Source organism: Lissotriton helveticus (genome assembly GCF_964261635.1).
Source record: "Lissotriton helveticus chromosome 1_1 unlocalized genomic scaffold, aLisHel1.1 SUPER_1_unloc_75, whole genome shotgun sequence".
NCBI lineage: Eukaryota > Metazoa > Chordata > Amphibia > Caudata > Salamandridae > Lissotriton > Lissotriton helveticus.
Window position 1 is genome coordinate 35,721 of NW_027611720.1, and position 12,054 is coordinate 47,774.

Sequence of the window (12,054 nt, forward strand, 5' to 3'; positions counted from 1 at the left end):
TCCCACACATCACTCATGCTAATCTCCCACTCACCACCGGGCAGACCCATCCAGACTTCCTGGAGCCTGGCATGCCAGCCAGCTCCAGCCAATCACACGCCAGCACCCTCACAGCACACGTACAGCCATGTCTAGAAATGGCGCTTCGCTACTAGACACATACATGCTGCATACACCATCTCGCAGCATTCACTCTCACGAGTTCACACATACCAGACTCAAGCCTGTACACCCCACGCATCAGGAACTACCAGGGACACATACATTCCCCATGCATTCCTATGGGCGGGCAGGCCTAGCTCAGCACATGCACTCAGAGTGCGCACGCACTTTCCACTGGGACACAGTGAAAGTGCGCAGAATCCAAAAATCACCATCTCCAGGTCACCATTTCAAGCAAAAAGTCTCGGGGTGAACCTGCCCTAAGGGCCAAAGTCCAACATAACCCCCTTCCAGCCAAAACGCAGGGGAGACCAATCACCACCGTGATGGACTTCCCTGCTTGGGGCGATAGAACACGGACGCAGGCCCGCAACTGCAGGGACACCCTCCTGTTCTACGCCACGGTGAACCCATGGGATTCCCTCTAAACACACTGTCTGGACCAACTGGGCTACCCCACTGGTACTCCCAAGTTGTCCGCGGCCAGGACCAGGCCCTGGGCCACCCAGGTGCCACTGGTCCATGCCAATTCGCAGAGCGGGGGGTAGTAACCCCTGGCACATAGGAGCCATTCTCCACTCTTCCTGTCTGCAAGACAGGACTAGACTGCCACTGGTTCTCCAGCATAAGGCCTACAACCTCAGGCGGACCAGGAGTCTCAGGGAAGGCTCTCCTCCCCCTACCTCTTCTCCTAGGGTTCCTCCTCCCTCTGCGAGGGGTACCCCTAGAACGCCATTCCAACCCAGGGCTTATCCACTCAGGTTGCACCGGGGTCAGAGGTGGGCTCTCCCACCCTCTGCACCCCCTTCCAGAGGTCTGCCCTCTCCCACCTGGAGAAGTTCCTCTGGAAGAAGAACCGGTCAGGACACTGGTTACAGTCGTCCTACCCTTCAGGTCAGGCTGATCCTGAACCTGGCCTTCCAACCTCTGGTCTAAAACCTTCGGTGGAACAATTGCCTGGCACTCCAGGACTTCTGGGGACTCACACACAATCCCCCTGAGGCTGACACATGGCCCATGTGTCGTGTGACTGTCTGTCTGGCGCAGATCTCCCGCTCCCTGTCCACCTGACAGTGCGCGAAGATCCCCCAGACCAGAAGTGGTGTCACCATGGTCACTACACGGGAACCTAGCCCAACTGGGTAGTCCCTGACCCACTGGTCCAGCCACTAGGGAACTCCCCCAATCACTCCTCACTCTGGACTCCTGTACCCTCCCTACCGGAGCGGTACTGCCAGCATCTAGAACCACAGGAGCTCTGTTTACAGACACTCCAGGTCCTCTACTCACTAGGAGATCTTCCTCAAGTGGACTAACAGGACAGCCTAGGTCCCCAACCTGGTGTTCCCTCAAGAAACCATCCAAGTCCTGAGGCAGGGCTTCGGGCGTCTGGGGAACCTCGGTCTCCCCCTCACTCCTGCTCCACTGAGCCAGGCAGTGAGCCCCTACACCCTCCTCGCTATCCTGGGACCTAGCTGGGCTACACTGAGCCTCCTCCACCACGCTGGGCTGGAGGATACCTGAACCACTACTTTTGGAGTCACTCACTAGGGACTCTAGAGAACCTCTGGCCCTCTCCCAGCGGTCTGCTTCCCTTGCCAGTAACTCTGGATCAGTAAATCCAATTTGCAACAGGTGTTGGCGCAACTCTGGCGAACAACCACTGAGCACCTGCTCTTGGACAATAAGATCAAACAAGACTTCAAAATCAGAGTCAGTGTGAACCTCTACCCAAGCCCACAGTGTATCACAACATTCCTCCTCAAAATCTACCCAAGACTGGTGAGACAGTTTCCTACTGTCCCTGAACTTCACCCTTAACTCTTCCTCTGGGAAAACAGGTACCAGACTGGGGGAACTGGGACTGGGATTTCCTACACTGAAATCTAAATAGCTGCCACCACTGGACTCAACCCTCCCTGGGGGATCCAGAAACTCAACACTGCGCGCAGGGGATAGTCTACCCTCCAGAGCTACTTTGCCTCTGGTGGCGGCCCTCTCAGCCTCCTCTATCCTGTCCTGCGCTAAGACCCTCTCGGTCTCCAGCTGTTGCTTCTTAACCTCCAGCTGTTGCTTTCTAATGCCCAGCTGTGCCATAGCCTGGGCATGCTCCAACCTGAGCTTTTCTAAAGCCAGCTGGTGCTCCCTTTCTCTCCTCCTATCTTCCAGCTCCTCTGGGGACAGGAAAAGGGATGAGGCGCTGCCTCCTACGCTGGACCCAGCAAGGGACTCCCTACCTATGGGGTCCTCACTATCTGCTGGCGTCCCTGTGCTATCATCTTCTCCCTCCTCCTCAGACTCTTCAGGGCTCCCCTCTGACCCACCACCCTCATGGTGTGAGACCCGGGCCCTCTCCTCACTGTGCTCACGCTCCCAGTCCTCCTTCTGCCATTGGATTAGGTTACCCCTAAGTTGGGACTGGGTGTCTGACTCATTCAATGCAATGTCTCTCTCTTCGCAAAACTCTCTCAGTTCATGCAAAAACAGACCCCAGACATTAAAAGCAGACTCCATCTTGGCAGGATGATCACAGACACGTGCAACACAGGGGACTTAACAATCTGAAGTAAGAGTACACAATTCCAAAACTTCATCAATCTCCTTATCAAAGAGAACTCATACTCATGCGTCCAGGAAAACACACCATTCATCCACACACACCCTCCCCTCGGATCGGTAAGGCAGTTTCTACCACCCCTGACTTCTCAACCTGACCAAAAGCGACACAGGTACCAAACTCTGGAAGCAGGGCGGGGGACAAATGTACTGAACACAATCAAATGACACTCTTCAGGAGAAGAAACAATGGAATTTCAAAAACACAATCCCCTTAAAATGTGGTCATCTAAAATGCAGAGTTTTGTGGTGCAGCCAGCTGCTACTAAGGTACAAGGCAAACACAAATCCTTATCCCACCGCTTGCCGCCAATGTTGGAAATGGGATCCCCGGCTGGCCAGGGCTTTCGCCAAAGTCAGTCAGAGACCACCACACCCAAGTCAGGGCAAGGGAGTTACACGCCAAGATAACCCCTACTCACCCTCTAGGTAACGTGGCGCGAGCAGCAAGGCTAAACTTGGAGGCGATGTAGGCTAAGTATTTGCGCACGCACCCCAGCAACAACAACCAAAGGCCCACCACAAAGGGAACTCCACACAAGGTTATATAAAAAATAGCCTTTGTATTACACCAAAACACATTAGATAAAACACACACTTTACAATGTGCCATAGGCACGGGCAGAATTTACAGGGGATATGTACAAGACAGGGCCACCTGGACCACTGTCAGGAATCAGAAATAGCACTTTCAGAAATAGCACTTAGTACATAGAATCTAGCACAAAATAGCACACAACCAGTAATCACTGGTAACCAGGATCTCACTAGCACCACCTGTACTAGGGAGAAAACAACCACCTATGTATTACAATACCTGTAGGGGTGTAAGAGGAAAACACATGATGCAATGCATACCATTCATTCAGAGGTGTAAAGAGGAAAACACATGATGCATCACAATACATTCAGAGGTGTAAGGCACATGACGCATAATCAATACATTCAGAGGTGCAGAACAAATACCAACTTCCCCAAACTCACCAGTCACCACCTGTGACTGTCCCGGTGTCCCAATGTCAGGGCCTAAACGTGGCAGTTGCCCACAAAGTGCTGGGCAACTGGAGCAGGGAAAGTTAGCGCAAAGTTGGAGCCTCTCTGGGCTCAAAGAACCACCACTGTGGCACTGGTGAGCCTCTCTTAGGCTTTCTCACCAGCAAGGGGGGGCTGCTGAGCCTCTCAGGGCTCCAACAACAGAAAGGTACAGCCTCGCTGGGCTGGGGGGTCCCTCGCTCTGGGGACCCAAAGCAATAATGCTGGCCAAGAGCCTCGCTGGGCTCTAACGCTACTGGTGCCCCCGGGGCACCTCGTGGCTCCACAAACGCGGAGGTGCTCTCTCCCGTTGGAGCCTCTCTGGCTCGGGTTGGAGTCCCCCTCTTGGGGACTCGGGTCGCTCACCAGTGCCCCCGGAGCCCTCAGGCTCAAAACACAAAGGCGCGAGGTCGCGCTACAGAGAGCGGCAGGGGGGGGCGGACACCGACAATGTGTCCCGGCGCCCCTCCCTCCAGAACGGCCACACTCACCGGCTGGTCTCCAGCGGAGGCGGGTCTCTCCCGCTGGTCCCGGGGCTCTCCTCAGACTTCTCCCTCCCTCTCCTGGGCTCTCCCTCGCTTAGGGAGCCTGGGAGGGGAGACAAGGAAAGACGCCGGCTTCTGTCCTCACCGGAGCGCGGGGTGGCCTCCCGTCCGCTTCCGGTTGCTTCTCTGTCCTGCCCCCGGCCTGCCTGACTTCCGGGTCGCGGCTGTGGGGGCGGGACTTCTGCCGGGCCGCGCTCGGATTGGCCGGCCGGCAGGAGCACTTCCGGGTCGTCGCGGGCAGCGCGGCGGCCCGTCTCCGGTACTTCTAGGCGGGGGCTCAATAAACCGAGGGCTCCCTTGAGTTTAAAAAAATAGCAGCAAATCACCGGGGCAATGCCGGGTGGGCACCGGCTGAAACAATAAAGCGCCCCGAGGCGCTGGCAGGCAATAGGGCGCGCTCTCAGCGCTAGGGGGCAAATCTAGCCCCGCAAATCAAGGGAAGCGCTCCCAGGCGCTCGGAGGGAAATCCTCAGCGCTCCTAGCGCTAGCAATAATCCCAGCGCTTCCAGGTGCCCTCAGCAGGGGAGGATCACAGGGAAAGTTCCTTGTAGGGGGGGCAAGGCTGGGCCCAGAGCCAGCACACTGGGTCTCCAGGCAGGGAGACACCCCAAGTGGCGGTCCTCTGGCCCAGCAGCAGCAGCAACAGCCCCCTCAGGATCCTGGAAGAGAACTACTTCAGTGGGGACACAGCCCCATTTTTATACAGTGCATTCCTTTGTTCAAGGGTGTAGAGTGGGGGCGGAACCAGTCGCAGCTGGTTCTTGAGTACTCTGTTTACCTCAACCACCCTCTCTATTCACTGGCAGGGCTTGGGTCATTAGACACACCACAGGGGGGCGGAGCCAGCATTGTGTGGGGAAAACCCAGCCCATCCAGGACACAGGTATACTCCTCCCACACATCACTCATGCTAATCTCCCACTCACCACCGGGCAGACCCATCCAGACTTCCTGGAGCCTGGCATGCCAGCCAGCTCCAGCCAATCACACGCCAGCACCCTCACAGCACACGTACAGCCATGTCTAGAAATGGCGCTTCGCTACTAGACACATACATGCTGCATACACCATCTCGCAGCATTCACTCTCACGAGTTCACACATACCAGACTCAAGCCTGTACACCCCACGCATCAGGAACTACCAGGGACACATACATTCCCCATGCATTCCTATGGGCGGGCAGGCCTAGCTCAGCACATGCACTCAGAGTGCGCACGCACTTTCCACTGGGACACAGTGAAAGTGCGCAGAATCCAAAAATCACCATCTCCAGGTCACCATTTCAAGCAAAAAGTCTCGGGGTGAACCTGCCCTAAGGGCCAAAGTCCAACAGAGACACAGAGGTGTCATGCTCTGCACCCACTGCTAGAGAGGATAGACCCCAGGCAGTGAGCCCAGTGTGAAGGATGGAGACACAGAGGTGTCGTGCTCTGCACCCACTGCTAGAGAGGACGGACCCCAGGCAGTGAGCCCAGTGTGAAGGATGGAGACACAGAGGTGTCATGCTCTGCACCCACTGCTAGAGAGGATAGACCCCAGGCAGGGGGCCCAGTGTGAAGGATGGAGACACAGAGGTGTCGTGCTCTGCACCCACTGCTAGAGAGGATAGACCCCAGGCAGTGAGCCCAGTGTGAAGGATGGACACAGAGGTGTCATGCTCTGCACCCACTGCTAGAGAGGATAGACCCCAGGCAGTGAGCCCAGTGTGAAGGATGGAGACACAGAGGTGTCATGCTCTGCACCCACTGCTAGAGAGGATAGACCCCAGGCAGGGAGCCCAGTGTGAAGGATGGAGACACAGAGGTGTCATGCTCTGCACCCACTGCTAGAGAGGATAGACCCCAGGCAGTGAGCCCAGTGTGAAGGATGGAGACACAGAGGCGTCGTGCTCTGCACCCACTGCTAGAGAGGATAGACCCCAGGCAGTGAGCCCAGTGTGAAGGATGGAGACACAGAGGCGTCGTGCTCTGCACCCACTGCTAGAGAGGATAGACCCCAGGCAGTGAGCCCAGTGTGAAGGATTGATGCACAGAGGTGTCATGCTCTGCACCCACTGCTAGAGAGGATAGACCCCAGGCAGTGAGCCCAGTGTGAAGGATGGAGACACAGAGGTGTCGTGCTCTGCATCCACTGCTAGAGAGGATAGACCCCAGGCAGTGAGCCCAGTGTGAAGGATGGAGACACAGAGGTGTCATGCTCTGCACCCACTGCTAGAGAGGATAGACCCCAGGCAGTGAGCCCAGTGTGAAGGATGGAGACACAGAGGCGTCATGCTCTGCACCCACTGCTGGAGAGGATAGACCCCAGGCAGTGAGCCCAGTGTGAAGGATTGATGCACAGAGGTGTCGTGCTCTGCACCCACTGCTAGAGAGGATAGACCCCAGGCAGTGAGCCCAGTGTGAAGGATGGAGACACAGAGGTGTCGTGCTCTGCACCCACTGCTAGAGAGGATAGACCCCAGCCAGTGAGCCCAGTGTGAAGGATGGAGACACAGAGGTGTCGTGCTCTGCACCCACTGCTAGAGAGGATAGACCCCAGGCAGTGAGCCCAGTGTGAAGGATGGAGACACAGAGGTGTTGTGCTCTGCACCCACTGCTAGAGAGGATCGACCCCAGGCAGTGAGCCCAGTGTGAAGGATGGAGGCACAGAGGTGTCGTGCTCTGCACCCACTGCTAGAGAGGATCGACCCCAGGCAGTGAGCCCAGTGTGGAGGATGGAGACACAGAGGTGTCGTGCTCTGCACCCACTGCTAGAGAGGATAGAACCCAGGCAGTGAGCCCAGTGTGAAGGATGGAGACACAGAGGTGTCGTGCTCTGCACCCACTGCTAGAGAGGATAGACCCCAGGCAGTGAGCCCAGTGTGAAGGATGGAGACACAGAGGGGTCATGCTCTGCACCCACTGCTAGAGAGGTTCGACCCCAGGCAGTGAGCCCAGTGTGAAGGATGGAGACACAGAGGTGTCATGCTCTGCACCCACTGCTAGAGAGGATAGACCCCAGGCAGTGAGCCCAGTGTGAAGGAGACAGAGGTGTTATGCTCTGCACCCTCTGCTAGAGAGGATAGACCCAGGCAGTGAGCCCAGTGTGAAGGATGGAGACACAGAGGTGTCGTGCTCTGCACCCACTGCTAGAGAGGATAGACCCCAGGCAGGGGGCCCAGTGTGAAGGATGGAGACACAGAGGCGTCATGCTCTGCACCCACTGCTAGAGAGGATAGACCCCAGGCAGTGAGCCCAGTGTGAAGGATTGATGCACAGAGGTGTCATGCTCTGCACCCACTGCTAGAGAGGATAGACCCCAGGCAGTGAGCCCAGTGTGAAGGATGGAGACACAGAGGCGTCATGCTCTGCACCCACTGCTAGAGAGGATAGACCCCAGGCAGTGAGCCCAGTGTGAAGGATGGAGACACAGAGGTGTCATGCTCTGCACCCACTGCTAGAGAGGATAGACCCCAGGCAGTGAGCCCAGTGTGAAGGATGGAGACACAGAGGTGTCATGCTCTGCACCCACTGCTAGAGAGGATAGACCCCAGGTAGGGGGCCCAGTGTGAAGGATGGAGACACAGAGGTGCCGTGCTCTGCACCCACTGCTAGAGAGGATAGACCCCAGGCAGTGAGCCCAGTGTGAAGGATGGAGACACAGCGGTGTCATGCTCTGCACCCACTGCTAGAGAGGATAGACCCCAGGCAGTGAGCCCAGTGTGAAGGATGGAGACACAGAGGTGTCATGCTCTCCACCCACTGCTAGAGAGGATAGACCCCAGGCAGTGAGCCCAGTGTGAAGGATGGAGACACAGAGGCGTCATGCTCTGCATCCACTGCTAGAGAGGATAGACCCCAGACAGTGAGCCCAGTGTGAAGGATGGAGACACAGAGGTGTCATGCTCTGCACCCCCTGCTAGAGAGGATAGACCCCAGGCAGTGAGCCCAGTGTGAAGGATGGAGACACAGAGGTGTCATGCTCTGCACCCACTGCTAGAGAGGATAGATCCCAGGCAGTGAGCCCAGTGTGAAGGATGGAGACACAGAGGTGTCATGCTCTGCACCCACTGCTGGAGAGGATAGACCCCAGGCAGTGAGCCCTGTGTGGCGGATGGAGACACAGAAGTGTCATGCTCTGCACCCGCTGCTAGAGAGGATAGACCCCAAGCAGTGCGCCCAGTGTGAAGGATGGAGACACAGAGGTGTCATGCCCTGCACCCACTGCTAGAGAGGATAGACCCCAGGCAGTGAGCCCAGTGTGAAGGATGGAGACACAGAGGTGTCGTGCTCTGCACCCACTGCTAGAGAGGATAGACCCCAGGCAGTGAGCCCAGTGTGAAGGATGGAGACACAGTGGTGTCACGCTCTGCACCCACTGCTAGAGAGGATAGACCCCAGGCAGTGAGCCCAGTGTGAAGGATGGAGACACAGAGGTGTCATGCTCTGCACCCACTGCTAGAGAGGATCGACCCAAGGCAGTGAGCCCAGTGTGAAGGATGGAGACACAGAGGTGTCATGCTCTGCACCCACTGCTAGAGAGGGTAGACCCCAGGCAGTGAGCCCAGTGTGAAGGATGGAGACACAGAGGTGTCATGCTCTGCACCCACTGCTAGAGAGGATAGACCCCAGGCAGTGAGCCCAGTGTGAAGGATGGAGACACAGAGGTGTTGTGCTCTGCACCCACTGCTAGAGAGGATAGACCCCAGGCAGTGAGCCCAGTGTGAAGGTTGGAGACACAGAGGTGTCATGCTCTGCACCCCCTGCTAGAGAGGATAGACCCCAGGCAGTGAGCCCAGTGTGAAGGATGGAGACACAGAGGTGTCATGCTCTGCACCCACTGCTAGAGAGGATAGACCCCAGGCAGTGAGCCCAGTGTGAAGGATGGAGACACAGAGGTGTCATGCTCTGCACCCACTGTTAGAGACGATAGACCCCAAGCAGTGAGCCCAGTGTGAAGGATGGATGCACAGAGGTGTCATGCTCTGCACCCACTGCTAGAGAGGATAGACCCCAGGCAGTGAGCCCAGTGTGAAGGATGGAGACACAGAGGTGTCATGCTCTGCACCCACTGCTAGAGAGGATAGACCCCAGGCAGTGAGCCCAGTGTGAAGGATGGGGACTGAGAGGTGTCATGCTCTGCACCCACTAATAGAGAGGATAGACCCCAGGCAGTGAGCCCAGTGTGAAGGATGGAGACACAGAGGTGTCATGCTCTGCACCCACTGCTAGAGAGGATAGACCCCAGGCAGTGAGCCCAGTGTGGTGTGGAAAAGTAAATTTTGCCATGTTCTGTGTCCCTACGTGTTCCCCATCTTATGCTATATGTGCATGATTAATATGCATATGTATTCCCTTATGATCGATTAAAGACGCAATTACAGTTGTGTCCAACTCTAGTATGCCAGTTTCCAGTTCTCGTGAAAGCTACGAGTATTAGGCCTATGTAAAGTTACGTTGCCACGTTTTACAGTGTACACGTTAATTCAGTAAAAGTCCCCGTTTCTAGGCCTCAAAAGGGCCCGGACTCAGATTCAGCTCCTGTCTCCTGAACCCTCTCCGAGGAGCGATACAGCCCCCACCTGTATCCCTGACCCTTCACTTACTTCCTGCCTCACAGTGCCCGGCTCGGCCTGGCTCTGCCTCTCCGTCTGCCAAGAGTATGTTATGATTCTAGTTATCAGTCCAGCTCTCCTTCTCTGCATTCCTAAGCTACTGAATCGCATCAATAGTTTCCGTCACAGTCTAGCTTTTATGTCTCCATGTAAGAGAAATACTGTATTAATGGTCATTTAATATTCCTCAACACGCACTACATGTAGAATAATGCATGCACCAGTCTTAGAGTCTGTTAGCCTTTACCCTGATAACTTTTGGATTCTATCAATATGTTCTCTAAACATCAGATACTAGATAGTGTTTAGGTACATGTCGCTCTGACTCTCCAGACTTCAGTCTCTTCTTCTAGCACAGAAGTCATAGCCCCCAGTTCCTCCTAGTAACACGTCATTGCCAGCTTGCGCGCACCACTAGGTTAGAGGTCCCGGCTCCTTAGGTAGCCCCCTCCATGTTTCCGCCCCATTTATGACATATTCTGTTACGTTTGCATCACATGACTATGTATACGCCCTGTTCACGCCTCTTGTTACACCCACTTCAGCCTTATCTTTCGCGACTGTTACTAACTACGCCCACTGCTACGCCTACTGTATGAAGTCTAATGCAATTGTTTTAGTATATATATGTTGTCCACTGTTATTAAAGTTAGCGCGCTCATCCCAGATCCTGCCCCGGCAGCTGCCGGGCCCTGCCATCCTATTCCCGTGCAGGTTGTCCTGTTCCTGTCCTTTATGCTGTATTAAAACCTGCAAACTCCAGCTACCTCGAATCTTGACTCTTATTTATTGAGCTATCTGTTATTGTATATCTAGTCAAAAATAGATCCGGTATTTAATTATTTATTTACCACATAATGGCGCCCGAATATGGACTTGCCCTTTCCCCACGCGCCGGAGAAGCCACGCAGGCCCCCTGATCCTCTGCAGCCGTGACGGAACCATACCGTGCACGTGCAGATATTTCTGCTTCAAGTATCCCTCAGGCCCACGGAGGAGACGGAGGTTGCGGTCCAGCATCCAGACGAGGCGGTGGAGGAACGCGGCGAGTCCCGACCAGAGCCCAAGCCGAGAGTCCAAGGTCCAAGGTATCCGGAGGCCCACCCGTAACAGAAGTCCGAAGTTCGTCCGTCCGTCGTCGTAGCAGTCCAGTCCAGTCCGAGGCCTTCCGTTCTTGCTGCCCGGTGAGTACCGTTGCTGGGGTAGTATCTAGACAGGGTCAATTGCATTGTCTCTGGTCCGTGGGTTTGGGTACGCAAATCCAACACGAAGTGTCCACCTAGGTGGATGCGGGTCCTGACGTGTCTCTTTATGAGACCGGTAAGTTTCGTACTGTTTTAGCAGTGCATCTAGTTTCTGTTCTAGTCTGTTCTGTTCTCGAGAAATTCATGTATTCTGTTTTCAGTAGTTCAGGTAAATGTTATTCATGTATTTCAATGTCGTGGTATGAATGTGTTGTTCTTCAGTAATTATCGTGTTCATTGTGTATGGTATTGTGTCTAGACTCCAACCCAGTCATGCCTCTACTCTCCAAGTTACGTCAGTTAAGAACTAGAAAAGGTCTGTTAGAAGAAGCAGTTCCTGTCCCGCCTAGGGACAGTCCAGGTCATTTTATGTATCAAAAGCACGGCATAAGTGCCATATTGTATCTAGATTTATGGGTGGAGTACACCAAACAGTTAGAAGAAAAGTATAGATGGCCCGTATCGGGTACATGGGATGCCGAGTGCATCATGCGAGTAGAAGAAGCATTATGGAAAAAGAAAGCCAGACAGTCACAGAAAGATGCCATCGAGTTATGGCGCAAAGAATCTCATAAAAGAACCGAAAAAGAAATCAGAAAGTCAGAATTAAGTAGAGAATCCTTAGAAAGAGCCCAGGAAAGGGAATTAATCGAAATAGGTGAACGAGTTAAAACCGAACAGTCAGACAGACAGAGAAATGCCCTCATTAAGGGTATGTATCCTCTTCTTGCCGAGGGCTTGCCAAAAGCAACCCCGGAGGCATCCAGTAATTTTCCGCCACCCTTAGTTCCGACCAAGCTACGTCACAAACCGACCGCAGCTGATATTTTTCTCTCGTCCTATTTGGACGACACAGTCCC